This window comes from Ursus americanus, chromosome 26 (genome assembly GCF_024610735.1).
Source record: "Ursus americanus isolate L20-20 chromosome 26, mUrsAme1.1.p, whole genome shotgun sequence".
NCBI classification, from domain to species: domain Eukaryota; kingdom Metazoa; phylum Chordata; class Mammalia; order Carnivora; family Ursidae; genus Ursus; species Ursus americanus.
The window spans coordinates 24,217,024-24,236,254 of NC_142152.1; the positions used below are offsets into that span (position 1 = coordinate 24,217,024).

General features: G+C 39.1%; 1 long non-coding RNA gene and 1 pseudogene across 1 annotated transcript in view; one reads left to right on the forward strand and one right to left on the reverse strand.

Annotated features, from left to right (window-relative positions):
* LOC148107702 (uncharacterized) overlaps positions 1–19,231 on the reverse strand; it is a 449,136-nt gene that overhangs the window by 12,692 nt on the left and 417,213 nt on the right. The gene's annotated exons all lie outside the window — the stretch shown is intronic.
* LOC123798860 (hsc70-interacting protein-like) lies at positions 627–1,685 on the forward strand (annotated as a pseudogene).

The following is a 19,231-nucleotide window of genomic DNA, read 5'->3' on the forward strand; positions in this document are numbered from 1 at the left end:
GAAGGGTTTTTTTTTTTTTTTCCCCTTTTGCCTGGAAACCTCTCCCTGATGCTCTTATGGCTCCATTCAGATCATTGCTCAGAAGTCATCTCTTCAAAGTCCTTTCAGGATCCCTCTATTTAAATTAACTGCATTATACACTATTCTCTCACTCCAATTAACATTTCTTCATTACTCTTATCACCATATAGCATATCATATATGTATTTGTTTAATGTCTGCCTTCCTAACTAAAATAAAACCTCCAAGAGGACAGGGGCTTGCCTGCCTTGTGTCCTGCCAAATCCCAGGACCCTAGAACTACATCTAATATGCAGTAATGCACAATCATATTTATCAAATAAATGAATAGTATTTATAGAGTACCCTAAGGTTAGTACTCATAAGGTTGTTTAGAGGGTTAAATTTGTTAATATACATATGCCAAAGACTGCCAATTATCTTCTAATGGCAATTCTTCCTTCCTTCTTTCCTAAGAGAATCCCCAACTTTTATTTAGTCACATGGCTTCCCAGAATAAAGACTACATTTCCATCCCTTCCACATGGTCACGCTGAGGTAGGACCCACACCTGGGATCAGGCTGCAACCTCTGTCGTTCCTGCCACCTCCCATTGCCTCTGGACAATGGATCTCCACAGACTGAATGTGCTTTAGGCCTTGGTGAAAATGTGTAAGCAGGATCCAAGCATTCTGCACATCAAGGAAATACGCTTCCTGTGCGAGTGGGTGGAGAGCATGGTGGGTAAAATACCACCTGCTGTTCATAAAACTAAATCAGAAGACAATATCAAAGAAGAAAAAACAGATAGTAAGAAGGTGGAGGAAAACATAAAGACAGACAAACCATCAAGTGAGGAAAGTGGTCTAGAAATTGACGATGAAAGTGTGATTGAACCAGATACTGATACCCCTCAAGAAATGGGAGATAAAAATGTAGAGCATACTGAGAAAATGATGGGTCAGGTAAATGAGAAAAAACAGTGGCTGCCATTGATACCCTAAGTGATGGTGAACTACAGAAAGCCATTGACTTGTTCACAGGTGCGATCAAGCTGAATCCTTGCTTGGCCATTCTCTATGCCAAGAGAGTCAGTGTCTTCATCAAATTATAGAAGCCAATGCTACCATCTGAGACTGTGACAGAGCTATTGAAATGAATCCCGATTCAGCTCAGCCTTATGAGTGGTGAGGGAAAGCACACAGACTTCTGGGCCATTGGGAAGCAGCAGCACATAATCTTGCCCATGCTTGTAAACTGGATTATGAAGAAGATGCTTGTGCATGCTGAAGAAAGTTCAACCAAGGGCCCTGAAAATTGCTGAATATGTGAAAAAGAATGAGCAAAAACGTGAAGAGCAGGAGATCAAATAAATAGAAAGAGCTAAGAAGGCTTGGGAAGAACAGGAGACAGCCCAGAGGGAGGAAGACGCCAGAGGACAAACAGGAGCTCAGCATGGCTCCTTCCCAGGTGACTTTCCTGGAGGAATGCCTGGAATGGCAGGAACACCTGGGCTCAATACAATTCTTAGTGATCCAGAGGTTCTTAGAGCCACGCGGGATCCAGAAGTTACGGTGGCCTTCCAGCATGTGGCCCAGAAACCAGCAAATACCTCAAAATATCAGAGCAACCCAAAGGTTATGAATCTCATTAGCAAATTGTCAGCCAGATGCCCTTCTAACTAATAAAGCCCTTGCCGAAGGAAGAGCAACTTTGATCAGCTAGTGGCCATCACAGTACTACAAACCAGTGTACCTCTCACCTTCTCCTAGAGAAAGCGAGGGTGCTGTGAAGAGAATCCCTATCCCTCTGCCCCACGTGCAACTGAAACATTTTATAGTGGTTTTCCATTAGGTTATTCACTCAGATAATGTTCTCCTACTAGGAATTACAAACTTTAAGCCTTTTTAACCTTCAAAATATTTAAAAACAATTTAAAAGGGTATGTTAATTCCTGCATTTTTTCTTTTTTTTAACTGATCATTTCAGGTTTTTTTCCTTTAATTGAGCAAGGAAGATACTTCAGTATGGAAGATTTATTGCTTAGTTTGAGTGAAATGCAGGTTTATCAGTGGGAGGCAAATACAACATTTAAATACATAAAGTTTTAGTTGAATATATGGTTTGTGAGGCATTTTGACTTGTCTTTATAAATGCTTTATTTTTTTAAAACTGATTTATTTCAATAAAGCCATCGGGACTACCAGTATTGCAGTAGGACCCGGATGGGTACTGGAAGTACTTGGCAGGGCAGCACCAATCTTTCTACTACTTTTATACAGGATGTACCCTTGCGCAGATGCATTTAAATCTTACACTGTGGTGAAGGGATGATTTTTATAATGCTGCAGTAGAGTTGGATTACTTAGCTGTGTTCTTGTCTGATATAGAAAATAAATGTTTTGCATTATTACCGCAAAAAAAGACTCCATTTTCCACCATGCCTTTTGGTCAAGAATGATCATGTGACTAGCTCCAGCCAATATGGCACAAGCAAAGTTCCACCTGAAACTTCCGAGAAGAGATCTTAAAATAAGTGAGTGGAGGGAAGGAGTTTGCTCCCCTTATCTTTCTTTGCTGACAGCAATTTAGGTATGATGGATCTCCAGCAGCTCTAACGTCCATCTTGAGGCATGAGATGACCTTCAGAATAGAGGTTGACGATGGGGATCACAAGATACAAGGAACCTGGGTTTTGCTACCACAGGGTGACGTATTATGTCCAGACCTACTGCCTCTGAAGTTCTTGAATGTGAGCAAAAAGTAGACTACTTCATTTTTAATTCTTCGTTATTTTGAGATTTTCTGTTTCTTGCAACCATACCTACTTCCAACCTTTTTAACATGTAAATTAACCAAGACAAACTTTGGACCATAATAAACCCTCAATAATTATTATCTTTTACTTAGTATTATTATCATTGCTTTAATTTTTTTTTTCTGTTTTTGTATCTCCTTCTTAGCATTGTGGTTGTTAAATGTTATGTACTATACCAAATTGTAGGGATATGGACAAGGATAAGCTAGAGCTTTGAGTTAAAGGACATTGTGGTTTGGAGAGGGTAGAAATAAAATTACAATACAATGTGTAATGTGCATTAATGTTTTAATAAGAACATGCTATGAGAACACATAGGAAGAATATCATAAGTCTTACAGGAGGAGTAGAGGTAGATTCATTGCAGAAAACAAGATGTAAATATGTGTAGTGACTATCATGAGGACAGCAGGTTGGGGAGGGAGAGAGAAGAGCAAGAGGAATGACTGCATATGAGCTTCCCTAATTGGTGAGCAGGAGTAATTTGGATCTTACCAAAAAAAAAAAAAAAGAAAAAAAAAGAAAGAAAGAAAGAAAGAAAGAAAGAAAGAAAGAAAGAAAGAAAGAAAGAAAGAGAGAGAGAGAGAGAGAAAACAAAAAGATAAAAAGGGTTTTTGGGGGGTTTTTTGTTTGTTTGTTTTGGTTTTTTTGGCCTCTAAGAAAGCCAAGTCTCTTATCTTACCCAATACTTCATCACAAATGTGAGGTCGCTGTATTAAAAAACCAACCAACCAAACAAAAAACATTAGCACCAAAGAGTTTGAGTGAAAGGTGGGTTAATATCTTAGAAACCAAAGAGGTGATCTCCAGATGGAATGTAAATAATCAGGGCTATTAAAATAAATCATAATGACATATCTTAGGTTGGAATTATTGGGGAATAGAATTGGGGAGAGGAGGTGAGGAGGTGGCAGGACAATATACAAATGCATAATTGTATAAATACACAAATGTATAAGATTAGAAAGGTCTTCTGAGGGGAAGATAGCCACTTAAGGTTCTTAAGGCAACAATTTTTAAAGTACTTTCTAGAAATTATACTGCTAGTACTCCCTAGTCTATTCCTTATATTGACAAGCAATAAAGGGCTTAGGATAGTATTCATTTGACTTTCGTTGTCAGGGCAATTTCTGCATAAATTTCAAAATCCTCATCCCACCTCCACTGTATGTTTTTGTAGTGCAAGTCAGAGGGTAAGGGAAGGAGCACGAAGATAGCAAAACAAGGATGGACAGTTTCGAATTTCCTCCTTAAGACATCTTCACTGCTGTAACCTCAGCGCTTCCGCTGATTCTTATTTTGGACCCTCAGGATTCTTGACATTGTCCACTTAACCTCCTGAAACTAAGCTGACCTTAAATTTGCTCCTGAAATTTCCCATACCTCTAACACTAGATTTAGCATTTACTCACAGCTTCTCTAATACTGACTCTTGATTTTTCTATCTTAATACTCTCTCCCGCTGGCAAATTATTTTAAATGTAATTTTTAAAATGCCTTAGAGGCAAGTGCATTTCTATGCAAACAACACACCTCTGAAAATACAATGGGAATCTCTTGAAAACTATTAGTTGATCTATAAATGTCTGCTTTACAGATTTTAAATGTCAAGAATGACTATACAATAAAAACGAAACAAAATAAACAAAGCAAACAAACAAAAGTACTCCACAAGGCAACACTTGAAGGCATTGATTTCTAGGACCGAAGAGGAAAGGGAAAATAACATTGCTTAATATTAATCTATTATGATGTATCCTTCACCTCCGCTTCTCTTTGCCACACTCTAAAGCAGCAACCCTTTTTACTGACCATATAATTCAAATCTTTCTTTGGAGAATTATGCAATAGTTGGTAATCGCATGCATTCCAAAGCATCTCATTTTATGCCCCCCAAATGCATGATTTACTTTGAATGATAAATATGGCTATGAAATGGAGTGTTTCTGGCATTCACAGATCAAATGTAACTAGGGAGGGATAACTCAGATGCATCCTGATGTTTTATATTTCCATGCACTAATATTTGCTTCACACCATATGTCACAGTAACACAAAAATGTGATAAAGTAGAACAGCCCAGTGGTTTTCTCTTCCAACAGCTGGTCTTCTGAGGAAGTCTAGCACTTTAGAGATTCATGTTTAAATCCCCAGATAGGTGGGATAATCTAATGCCTCGGTGAGAGGAAGCAAAGGGAGTGCTGGAAAGTCTTCCTATTATCAAATTGGCATCAGTGAATACTGTGATAATCCCAACTGAATTAAACAAACAGACTTAGCAGTTCAGTGGACCCTCCCCGGAAAGCCATACACAAAGTCCATTCCCAGAGCAGTAAAGAGAACCAGATGTCAGCCTTTCAAATGGTGGCCATCCGTCAAGCTTCTGACTCTTCGTTTTGTTCAAAGCTGTCCAGCCCTGGAGGGACCACAGCTACCTAAGGAACAATGGCAAAATCATCTTCCTAAAGCTGGCTTGGCCAGGCTCCACAGAGAAAGACCAAGACCACATCAGCTAAATTGACGGGATTTGCAACACATGCTTGTGTCTCCAATCCATTTAAAAAAAAAAAAAAAAGGAAAAAATATGCTTTCATATTTCCTACTCCCCTGCAGGAATAAATTAGCTATATTTGTTGTCTTCATTTCCTCACATGCTCCTTGTATTTTATGTGGACACAATATGGCTACCAGCCCGACTATTTCAAAGAAGCTACCCACTGAGTTCCCAAATGGCCACTGTATAAGCAAAACTTAACATACGGGTCTATCTTTATTTTGTGTCACCACAGCATTTAATATTGTTGGCTGCTCTCTCCTCCTTGGAAGGGTTTTTCCTGCATGAAATGTCCACCTCTCTGCTTTTCTAATCACTCTGCTTAAGTCCTGTTTATTATTATTATGTCTTTACTTTTTCTAGACACTTAAATTCTGACGTTTAGCAAACCTTGCTCTTAGGCCTTCTTTCTGTCTACATCTCTTCCTGGATGATCTAAGTCTCTATCAAAACTCCAGGTACTAATCTTCCGTATGCTGCTTGTGCTGATATCCTCTTTTGCTTCTCAGGTCTGTGGTCCACTCTTCTCTACCCTGTTCTGTGCTGCAGGAAGCTGATCTCTTATGAACTGCATCATCAGTTCTTTGGTTGTCTCGTCAAGGAAGACATCAGCAGGAAATTAGATACCAGGAAGAGAGAGGTAAGATACTAATATCTTTCTGGCTCCTTCCCTGCCAGGCTCTGGGTTAGCAGTGGATGCATTTCTTTACCAGAGATCATTCCTCTTAGGCTTTCTTCTATAACTGTAGGTCTTGGAGATCCCAGTAGCTTCTCCTTTCCCGTTCCCCTCAAGCCGAGAGGTGGTAGCTGCTTTCAGTTGTTGCTCATTCCAGAGTACTTCTCCACTCTTGCTGTGTTCCTGAACCCAGTCAACAGCTTTGTAAATAGTTTATTCATTAAGGTCTTTTCTTGTGACCTCTTTCCAATATGCTGTCTATTTGGTGACAAAACTCTGGCCCACACTTTGAAATTCCCCTCATCTGTATCTCAAGCTCATCCTTCTTGCCTGAGATCGAGATCCAAAAAACTGACCACTGTGCCCACTAACAGGCCCATTTGGATTTTCTAGAGTATTTAAATACCAACATGGACATCAGTGAACACATGAGCTTCTCCTCCTCTTTCTCTGTATTTCCCTTTACAAGAAATGTCACTTGCTATTTTCAAGCCAGAAACATGGAAGTCATCTTTAATGCCCTCTTTCGTTCAGCTCTAATTTTCCAGTGAAATACTAAGTTTTACTGAGTCTGCTCTAACTATTTCTTGAACCTATCCATTTCATTCATTCTCATTGTTTTTATGCTAAACTAGACTAACTCCAACTGTTATCTGGTCTCCCCTATGATACATTTTCCATAGTGAAGCCAGAGTGATCTTTCTAAAAGTGAAATTTTATTATGTCAAAACTCTGTTTAAAAACCCTTAAAATGGATTTCCATTGCCTTTGGATAAAGTTCCCTTTCCATGATTATGTGCTTACACATGCTTACACACCTGATCCATGCTCTGGTGTAACATTTATTACACTTTATTGTAATTTGTTATTTAAATGTCACCTGCCTCCATTAGAATGAAGGTCCACAGGTTAGGTGTTCGGATTGAATTGTATTCCTCTAAAATTTATATGTTGAAGTTCTATTTCCCAGGTCCTCAGAATGTAACCTTATTTGGAAATAGAATCATTGCATTTGTAATTAATTAAGATGAGGTCATACTGGAGTAGGGTGGGTCTCTAATGCAATACGATTGGTGTCCTTATAAAAAGAGTAATTTGGACACAAACACTGACACATATACAGGAAGGTGATGTAAAGAAACATGGGGAGAAGTTGTTCATCTACAAGCCAAGAAAAGAAGCCTGGAACAGATCCTTTCCTCACAGCCCTTAGAAGGATTTAATGCGTCAACACCTTTATTTTAGACTTCTAGCCTCTAAAACTATGAGACTATAAATTTCTGTTGTTTAAGCTACCCAGTTGTGATACATTTTTACAGCAGCCTTAGCAAACTAATACAGCAGGGAACATGTCCATCATAATTATTGTGGTACCCCAAGTCTCTGACAGTGTCTTGAACATACACAGTAAGTATTCTATAAATATTTATTGAATGATTGAATGAATTCCTGTAATTATTGTGAAGCAAAATTACATATTGGGCAGGTAGGTCAGACCAATTTGATGGAGCTTAATTATTGAAGTATCAAGAATATCTCATTAAAACCTGATCCCAAGTTGAAAATTTAAGGGTGATGCTTTAGTCAAGCCCCATCACATTCAATATTAATTAATCAAGCAGGAAAATAGAGTAAATTTTCCATCAGAAAAAGAAAAAAATGCTGAGGTTCAATACTCAGCTAGAATAATAACTTATTTTTAAAAGTACTGTATCAAGTAAAATAAAATAAAATGCTATATCAGCTTTACTTTATTCTTTCATAAGCCCCTTAGATTTTACTTATCTAAATAATAGAGAGTCATTATAGTCAATAGGGACTTAAGCATAGAGGGTGGAAGAGTTTGAATAGGTCCTTTGTCATTTTTACTTATGTCTGAGGCACCAGGCAAGGAAGGTTATTTAGTTGCTACTTTTTGAGTTTATCTTTTCCTAAGTCAAACCTGAGAGTTTCAACACCCTCAACATAGTACTTATGGGCTGAAGTTCAGAAACCCTGTTAAAATTTCATGAACCTGAATCAAATATATTGGTTTATTCAGCTTTCCTTGGTGATCCTAAGGTTCAGATGGTTCAGCTGAGGCATGGCATGTGGATTTCTTAATGAATCGTGAATTCCGTAAGTTTGTATGTACTCTAGAAAGCATATCGCTTAACCCAATATCACATGTTAAACTTAGCTAATATCTTGGAAATCAGAGCCCCCTTGGTATTTGGGGCACCACGGGTTGGCATTTCACAAATGAAATAGTCCTCTTTAATTAAAGACTAATCATGATGATAAGTGGTAAATATAATTTGAATTAAATTATATTCTGAATGGTTAAGTCTAGAAAAATCAGCAGCCTAATAAAACTCATTAGTATTGACTTTGTACCTTTGACATCAACAATCTCTTCCAATTTTTAGTCTTCAGGTATAAAGTCACATACATGACATTGGTACATCTCTTATGAAATGTCATCAAGCTTTTGCCTTCAAAGAATTGAGAATACTTGAATTTGGCCACTTCTAATAGCATTTCTTTCTTATTAACTGCTATTTTGTACATCCAAATCATGAATCAAGCCATTAAGTTCATTTGATGTTTACCATGTCATATTAAGATGACTCTGTAACCCCAGTCAAGTCCTTCATGAAGAGAAGTTAAATGATCAGAACCTTGCACTTCCTTTAAATAATGAATCTGTTCACACCATGTGGCCAACCTTCAAGCAGAGAAGTCCTCACTCACTGGCATATATTTGGCGTATCTCCTGAACTCTGTCACCTCATCTGAACTGGAATTCTTTTTCCTAATATGTTATTTGAATCATCATTTTTCTTGAGCACTTCAGGCCCTTGTTCTGATGACTAACAATGCTTTTCTGCCATCACATTCGGCTTCTATCCCCAGCTATGCCCTTCACATGTCCCCTCATATGGTATCAACCTTCTTCTAGCCATGCAGATTTCACTCTTACCTTGAACAATTCAGATCTCTACACCTCATCACACCATTGGCCTTGTAGCCAGAGATTTCTGCAATCCAGGAAATGGGAGTCAGATCATAATGAAAGATGTGTAGTTTGCCTAATCTGTGGCTTTCTTCTCTATATCCATGGATGCTTAGAATCCTGGTTCACAAACGCATGGAGATATGTTGGTGCCATGATGGTTGCTCCATGGACTCCTACCTGAGTCAGAGTGTATCATTTAAAAAGTTTATAAATGTTTTAGGATGCTTCTTCCATCATCAAAATATTTTATACTCTCCTCCCTGTTTCAGTCTTCTATCATCATAGCAATTAGAAGACTGATTAGTACCAGTGCTACCTGGAACACAAATTCAGAGATAACTGTCCTAGAAAACCTCCTGGTTTAATCCTGGTTTGAGCCAGTAGAAATTTGGTTTTCTATTACTTGCAAATATATGATTTTAGCAAGTCATTTAATTCAATCTTTCTTATCAAAGAACCTTTTACCCTATTTTAAAATTTTAAGACTTAAGGGGTAGAAGACAAAGGCAAAGGAGAAGAGCAGAAAAGGAATTTGAATGACTAATTGAAAATGTCTTGTGTCTCTAAATTACCAGGGCCAGTTTCACAGACTTTGCAATTTTGTCACATTAATATCCTCAGGTCCTCATGATTCACTTGGTATTTTCAGGTAGCTTGTCCAGGTATCCATGAAGCAATCACTAAATCATTGTATCTAGTCAGCATGAAATAAAATGATTGTTTTTAAAGATCCTTAAATAATCTTAATTCTGAGCATTTGGAGTTTAAAAAATATATCCAAAGAATAAGTTGTTTTTGAGTTTTGATACGAATTATCAAAAAAGAGACTCTAACACCGACCTAAGTTATTAACAAAAAGATTTAAGTATCAATGAATAAAAGTGGTGTATATAAGTATGTTTCTTATATTTTTTAAAAGAAACCCTTTCAGCTTATTAATCTTTCTAATCAAAAACATTCATAAGTGTCTCTAAAAGAAAGGACAAGATTTTTAATAATCATTACACTTTGAAGAATTTGAAAGAGAAAACATTTTCTAGTGGAGCAAATTCTTCAAACTGCAGGTCAATGAGATCTAGCAAAAACGTTGTGAAACTCAGGCCTTTTATAAATACACATATATTATGTAATATTTACCTCTTAATAAAATACTGAAGGTCAGGATGACAAAATGTGCTATAACTACAGTTCATCTTTAGAGGAAGAAAGATCACATCTTTGCATGTTTCCTTTAGATTGACGTTGGATAATACACTATATACATACGGCTTGATAGACTATCAAACCCTAGTTTGGTTGGTCAACATTTCTCTCAGTTTTCTAGAAAAAAAGCACAAAAAACACAAGCAGTTTTCTCTCTTCCATGTTGGTTTCCAAAATAATGTCTGCATGGAGCCTGCAGGGAAACTTGGGAATTGGAACTCTTTTTCAATTAGTAAAGGAAAATCAAAGAGGATTTCCAGTAGTGACTCAATTAATCCAAGTACAGCAGGGAGTAACATCCTAATAGTTGGAACAAGAAATGGTGGGAGGATGCCTCAAATACATTCCTAATTCCAAAGCTTGAAAACTGAGAGGCCTAAGGCCATTCTACCTGCCTACTGGTCCTTCACGTTTCCCCATTGATTAAAAATAAACAGGTAAAATTTAATTTAGTTCCATCATGTAACAAGTGTTTGGAATATTTACATGTGCTACTAACAGTGTTCATAGAGCAAGCAGAGAAGAGCCTAGAGACTGACAAGGCTACTAATTGCTAGTTACGTCCTACATCACGTTTGTACACCGCGGGTCTTCTTTGATGTCAAGAATATTTTCACATTTGTCTTCATTCTCAGATATTTCTACTTTTCTGGATGGGGAGATATTTATCCGTGTAGCTGAGACAGTTTTGATAGAATCAGTTTCAGTTTTAAATCTCTCTTGAGAGGCTCTCACATCTTGTAGGTTCACCTAGGCTGATTCCAAGGATGTCTCTCGAGTAACTATCCTCGGGCCATGTGCATGCATCTTACCTTCTAGCTGAGATTCCACTGAGTGAACAGTTTGTTAAAATTGTTTTTAGAAATATGTTCCTGAGTGGCAAAGCTCCAAATAACATCTAAATTATCATTTGTGAGGCATGAAGGGGAGTGTGGCTGTCTCCCCCATATCCCTCACCGGCCAAGGCCCGCCCTGACAAAGCACAGGGTGAAGCTCTCATCTCAGAGGAAAGACACAAGACCTCCAGCTGCTTCATCTCAGCAGCAAATATGGCAGTGGAGCTCCAGGGCAGACACAGCTCATTAGGACAGTGCACTTTTGCTTGCTTCCTCTTGACTGATGAAACAATACGCATCTTTTCTTTTTTCCAATCAAAATGCAGATTAAATTTCATCATGAACTACAGGTGCTTTGAAAGTGCAAACTCGTTCCAAAAAAACCCTACTGAGTAATATTATTAGTTTATGCTTATTGCTATGTAGAAAGAGTCATGTTAATTTTCTGGGTTTGACTCTTCACACATACTCTTTCTTCTGTTTTCAATTTGGATAAAGCCCAATTCTAAAGGAAGAAAGCCTTCCTTGGGAACCCTGTGCTCTCCACAGCTAATCTGAGTGCCCATCTATGGATACCCAGGCCCTCCTGTGACTCTTACGTCATAGCACTTTTCCCACCCTAATACAATGTTTGGGTCACTTTCTGGCTCAGTAGACTGTAACCTCCCTGAAGTAGAGAACAGATGGCATCACTTGGTATCTGCAGGGTCTTTAAACACAATTCCTAGCACAGACGTATACTAAAATAAGCATATTTAGTGAATTAATGTACCTAGTGCTGTCCAACAATCAATGCTCTCAATAAATAACATACTTTAGATTTACATATCCTATGTAATCACTTCAGCACTTCCAGCACACACACTTGGTTGCAGATAATGGATTATCTCTATCTTTTAATTTTTTAAAATATTTGATTTATTTATTTGACACAGAGTGAGAGCACAAGCAGGCAGAGCAGCAGGCTCCCCACTGAGCAGAGAGCCCGATGTGGGGCTAGATCCCAGATCATGACCTGAGCCGAAGGCAGACGCTTAACCAACTGAGCCGCCCAGGCATCCCGTATAATAGATTCTCTTTAAACTCTTACTTTTCTTAGATTGTCCTCTGACTCAAGGGTGCTTTCTTGTAGCCATAATTTCTTCTCATTTATCTTTTTTATTAGACTTTGAAAAGACGGACTGTGCCGTGCTTCCTATCACTAGCAGGTGCAATAATAAATACTTTTTGAATAAATAAACAACCAAGTATGAAAAGGTGACTGATGATGCCCATGGCTAGGCAGAGGGCATGGCTATTGAGGATTGACTCAATCGCTACACAGTTAATCAAATAGAGGTGATAACTGGAGCTAAGAAGGGACAGTAGGGTTGGAGCTAGGATAGGGAGAGTTTAGAAACTAATAATAAAACCTTCCCATAGTCCAAATGACACTATCCACAGTCAAGATAAAAGAAATGATCTCCTATATAAAGATGTTGCCATAGAAATAGGAGATGTGATCCTACAGTGTAGAAGAGTTAAAACTTTGTTTATTAATGAAAGAGCTTTTTTATTAAGCTTAGAATTAGAAAAACAACCTTGAGTCATACCAATGCAGGGAACGGAAGAGGGCAAGTCTGCAGCACAGACCTGTAACAGGCAGTTTTCCAAGGAAAAGGACACGTGGCTTTGACATGGGGCTAAAGGGAAGATATGGGGACATGATCAATTCTACCCATGGACAGCTACCGGACAATTACAGGGAATTAAGCCTGGAAAATCCCTTTTCCACCAAACAGGTATGTTCATTTCCAAGTGAGCTGGCTTCTTTTTTCAATCCTGGCCCCTTGCCTTTTAGAAGAGAGAATCATTTCAGAGGCCTTTAGCAGCCAGCCCAGAAGCTTTGACAGTTCTGGCATGCCCCATCATTTCATCAAAGCACCCAGACATGAGAGCATTGTATCGCACCAACCGGAGACCAGCCTTTTATCCTGGTGCTTATGTGTTCCTAGGATACACAAACACTTGGAAACCACTGAGGGGAATTACCAGCCACGGTACCACATCATGGAGCCAGCCATGATTACCAACGGAGCCCTACTAACACCAGTGCATGTTTTGTTAAGAAAAATTAAAAAGTTACTCAGCTGTGAAAGCCACTTCCCATTCAATTGTTGCCAGTCCCAACGTACAGTTACATAGATCCAAGTTAACAGTAACATACACACATACACACACCCTTCAGTTAAAACTCAGGAACCACATGACTTAGCATTGAGCCTGACAAATAACTAGAAGTGGTTTTTCTTTCTTACCCTCCTTCTAGTTGGCCGACAGGTATAACAAGTTGACTGAGTCTGCAATCAGCTCCATCAGAGAGTGTGGATAAAAGAGCAAAAGGCAGAAAGATTTTCTGTGTCTAGCCTACAGAGCATCCCCTGGGAAATCTGCAGAAGTGGAAAACATCTTTCAGAATTACTTCAATATACTACCTGTTCATCGGAGGTGCTCACAACGACTGAAATGCCCTAACTAAGTTTCCCAGCCACGTTGGGGATTGGGATTGTAAAGGTCATTAAAGCAGGTACTGACCTGCTAGTACTGACCCAACACTCATGCATAGAGCCCTTGTGTCACCATATTTTTTTTTTCATTATAGTCTGTATAGCCAGAGAGAAGTCAAGTCAAGCCTATGTTCAGCCACCTGCCTCTTCTTTAAAATTTCAGGGATATGATAAAGCCTATGGTGTGTGTGGGTGTGTGTGTGTGGTGGGCAGGGGGTGGGTAAGAGGACATGGACTGGCAGGAAGGGAGTATGAAAACTGAGGAGGAATGGGATGGTGGGAAAAGCTCATGGCCTTTCTTACTGACAGGATTTTAGTAATGATGGCAGTGAATGAACTACCTGGGTAGTGTACTCCAGTAATCTTAATGAAGAGATGAATCAATATCGTTCATTCTTAATAGGTATTTAAGAAAATGGCTAGATTTCAGGAAGTCAAAATGTTTGTTAGTTTTTTTCCTAAGAACCATCTCTAAATGGATGATTTAGAATGCCTCCACTTAATCCCCGTATTTTCATATGGGCATTGCCTATTGAAATGCTTCCTCGCTCTCGGATGGATTCTGGAGATACGTGATAGATGGTCCTCCTCTCCATGCATCCTTCAGGCCTGTGTTTGAACATCCCCACCACATTACCCATGCCTGTTGCATTCTTCCAGAACCCTTCATCCAATAGGACTGCACTCCTGCTTGAGATGCCATTGGGCACTTACTCTTGCTGGCCCTGATTTGGCTTCACTTGGGGATGGACTCCTCATCTACAAGAGGAATGTGAAAGTTTCCTAAGGGAGAAAAAGGAAAGAGCTTTGGCATTAAAGTCCTTTTATTTCCCCCTTGAATGTAGTCCTGATTGTTGAACCAATTATGGTTATTATCTGTTCCTGTAACATGCAGTCCTTGTAGACCTCCTGCTCTATGTAGCTCCCAACTCCATTTCTGACCACCTGGACCATAGGTTTTGGTGCCAGACAGCCTGGATTGAATTTAACTCTCAACTCCCATTTATGACTTTGGATAAATCACTTTCTCTCTCTCTGTCTCAGTTTCCCACCTGTAAAATGGAGTTAAGAAGCTATTTTTACTTCATAGAGTTGGTATGAGAGTTAGGCTTTCTGGGTTTTCCACAAGCCTCACATCCCTTTTCTCATAGGCCCAAATGCTTGCCTTATGACGTGCGTGATCCCTAAAGGTATTTGAGTTTATATTTAAACATTTTCAGAGTCCTTATTACCTATTAAAAACGTATGTTGAAGAAATAAGTATTGTCACTGGAGATGTTAATATTAAATAAATAACTGGTAGAAATATTTATTAAAACTAGAGATTTTTCTTTCCACATCTGTTATGAGACATTTGGAACCCAAACCACCAGATAAATCACTGTCCCTCTTGCCCAGCAAGGGAAGCAACAACAAGAAAGCAGACCTGGCCCTGGGGGAACTTTTAAGTCAATTACTCCAATGACTTGATAACACATGATCTACTTAAGGATCATAAAGACCAGTTGATTTAAAACAAATTTTATATTAGACTGCATGACTATCGGGAGTTCAAGGTGAGGAAGGCCAGTGTGAGCTTCAGCAGGCAGGAAGTCTCCTGGCCTTGCTCAAGTTCAACAGGAAAGGAGGAAGGAAGATGAAGAGCTCTCACCTGGACAAGTATGGGGAGGTCAAGGGCAGCATAAATAGTTGTGCAAGTTTTGGTCTAATTAAATAAACTTTTGCTTTGTAAAAAAAATCTTTTTAATGCCTTCATGTTCTTTTTTTTTTTTATAGATTTTTATTTATTTATTCGACAGAGATAGAGACAGCCAGCGAGAGAGGGAACACAAGCAGGGGGAGTGGGAGAGGAAGAAGCAGGCTCATAGCGGAGGAGCCTGATGTGGGGCTCGATCCCAGAACGTCAGGATCACGCCCTGAGCTGAAGGCAGACACCTAACGACTGAGCCACCCAGGCGCCCCTAATGCCTTCATGTTCTAAGTTTAAATTTGGAGAACTGAAACACACACACACACACACACACACACACACAACACAACATACTTTTTAGTTCTTGTTGACACACCCATTAAATATCATTACAAAAACCAAACAGTAAAATCCCCTCAAATCAAAAGGCTCCACTAAGGGCTGGAGGCAGGCAGGTCTATCTTCAGGGTTATTATAGGATAGAACTTTTTGGTTTTTTTAACTGGCTGATGCTTTACAAATTCATTTATAATTTGCTGCTGCCTGTTCTTTGTCTCACTGGTGTTACTGCTTTCAGAGTTCTACCTTTTCTAGGTCAAGCACGAGATCTCCCTCCGCCTCCACCTTTAATGTTTATATTGCAAGCTAAAAAGATTCATTTCAAACACCTGTATATCTTCTAGCAAGTCATCAATAAAACCATTAAGTAATTTAGTAACTAATGGAGCTGATCTTGATGCCCCCCCCCCCCCCGAGCTGAGTGGCTCCACTTTCCTCTCAAGCCCCTTCCTGTCCCTTTGCCTATTTGCCACACTCTGCCACAGGTTGCTATTTATCAATGATTTTTACATAGAAATCTGTTAACTTACATTTGATCCATAAGCTCATATATTTACAGAATAGATATTATTTTGAAATCGCCTTGTAAAGACTGACGAGAGCAAGTAAACCGGGGAAAGCTTTTTATTGTTAGATACAAAGAGACTGAAAGATTAATTCCTTTGGGTATACACCAACATAGAAGGCTATATAAATTTGTGAATGCCTCCTGGGCATTATTTTGTGAGACAGGGCCCTGAAACATACAGGAAATAAATATTTTGCTGAATTCCTTGCTACTCTCTCTCTTCCCTCTTTCTGCATTCTCTTCCTTTCCACTGTTTGTTGGACTAAAACTCTCCAAGCCTGGAACCCTCTCTGGAAGAGACTTTCATGATTTATTTTGTGCATTTATAAAAGTGTCTATTTTTTGGTAGCATCTACAGGTATTTCCTGCTTTCCAAAAGTTGGCATCATACCACTTTGTTCTCACAAAAGACCTATGTTAGTGGTTGTTTTCACTAACGAAAAGAAATCCGAAGATCATTTTTGTTCTTATGAAAACTGCTGTTACCATCTTAATGCAGGAAGTGGGGGATACTCTTGCCAATGTTTCATAGGAATGCTCTACTTTTGAATAGCAGGGAAACCTGGTATTCATTGAATTTTGAAATTAAACATAAATTATGTAGCATCACAATGGGTAGTGTTACACTAATTGCTGCTGTCACCACTGGGCTCAGACTGATCTGGGAAGCTACTGAAAATGGGGAAAACATATCAAACAGCCAATAGCTAAACCAAATAAATGTGCTATGCATTAGAACCCCATAAAGGCAGGTTTCGATGGAAACTGGAGGTAAAGGTTTTGTGAAATTTTGTTTCAAGTACCACAGTTACAGGTGAGAGTCTGTGTTGTGTGAATAGGGGTCTCCGTCCTCGGATTTCCCGCGGGAAGATTTAAGTGGGGATCTGGGCTTGAATAAAGACAGCCAGAAGGAAAGTAGCAAGCACAAAGCAGTTTACTAAATCAAAACTACACTCTCAAGGTGGGGGAGCAGGGCAGGTTCCTCCAGGTAGAACCGGCCCCTACATTGTTTTCAGATTGTTATGGGTCTCTCTGGGCTGGGAGGAGCTGTGACAGACAGTGGAGTGGTCTCTAACGGAGACTGTTTCCAATCCTTTTGGAAACTCCTCCCACTGGTTGGGAGGAGGACTTTTTCATCCTGCCAAGTGTGTACTGGAACCATCCCCGCAGCCTTTCCTCCAAGGTGTTGGGGGGAGGGGAGCTGTATCCACAATGCAAATGTATTTCAGTGAGGGTAGGGATCACCCTGGGGCAGAGGTGGAAGAGGAGAGCCCTGTCTGCTCCTGTTGCTCTTTGAACTGTCAGCCCCAAAGTCTTAGAAGCCAGGAAGTCAGGGTATTGTACTCCTGGGCTTTTAATGTGTAGCTTTTTAATCACCGTCCTTGCCTGCAGCTGAGGTCTCATCATTCCCCTTCAAGGACTTGGGACTCTGCCTCAGGGCATTCCTTCCACTGCTCAGGTCTAGCTTCTACCTAACACCACCATCTCTTTTAAATGGCAATGGATATTTTAATTCCCAGGATAACTTAAATAAGATAAAGATCAGCGTGTCTCTCCGAAACGAGAGTGATTGAAACAATCAGATGTTTGACACCGTAGGGAGAGACGAGCACTGTCTAGGTCATTGCAGGTGCAAAAGGCAGACTTTCCAGGAGAATATATGGAAATTTTGGCTTTCCAATCAGGTGGGAATAAGTGTGACAAGATTTGTTCTCCGATGTAAACAACTGGAAGTTAAGCAAAATATATAAAACAACTCTTTTCAGACACTGGACCACAGGCAGCACAGGACTGATTCCTGAGAGAAGGAAAGCGAATCAGGTTTTCTGCTTAGAATCACCTGCTAGAGTTTGATGGGGAGCAAAGGAACCCAAACAGACAGATCTCAGTGTTTTTATTGCATTGCAGAGATGGAGGTCAGAGCACTGGGTAGCTAGTACTGTGGATGGGTACCAGAGAGAAGAGAACTACATAGAGACAAAGCTTCAGAAATCTGTACCAGGCACCTTGGAAGCTGCTACTGAGTACTTAGCTACACATGCATAAAGTGAAAAATCTATAAACCAGAGAAAGAATTCTCAGGGAGAACAATATCCAGAGTTCAAATGAATTCCAATCAGCCAGAGTGGAGCATTCAATAGTAGAGTAAAACTTGGCCTGTAGTAAAAACCACAGTACACTATTAATAATAGTGCTTAAATAGTAGAATTAATCTTCAAGTAACTTTAAAGACTGCCAAAACATTTTTTTAACACTCTTCATAAGAAGACAAAAAAGTAAGAGCCTAAATAATATAAACTTTATAGTGTAACATACAAACAAAAAATTACTAACCAAGAAAAATGAAGGACAATTTGACCAAGAATCAAGCGAAAAATCCGTCAATAGAAATAGACCAAAGATATGACAGAAAAAAAAAATTATCAGAAAACGTCTTTAAAACTACTTTTATGAATATGTTCACTATGTTTAAGAGTTAAACAAAGAATATGGATATAACATGAAGGGAAAGGAAAGATATCAGAAGTTTCCAAGTGGAAATTTTAACCATGAAAAATAAAATACCTGAAGTAAAAAAATTCAATGTATGGGAATAACAGCCAATCAGATTAATGTACAAGATCAATGAACTTGAAGACATTGTAATTGAAACAATCCAACCTGAAACACAGAGGAAAGATTAAACAATGAATACAGCTTTGGACCAATAACTTAATGCGAAGTTGTCTAGCAAATGATATATGGAGTCCCAGAAAGATAGGGAGAGTGTATGGGGGGTAGAGAAATAGCACCCCCAAATTTTCTAAATGCAATGAAAACTAAATCTCCAGATCCATGGAGTTCAGTGGACCCTAAGCAGGATATATACACATACACATAAACACACACACACACACACACAACCAGATCAAGACACATCATAAATACACTTCTGAAAACCATGATAATGAAATTCTAAATCTGCCATAGGAAGAAAGACATAGCACATACAGAGGAATGAAG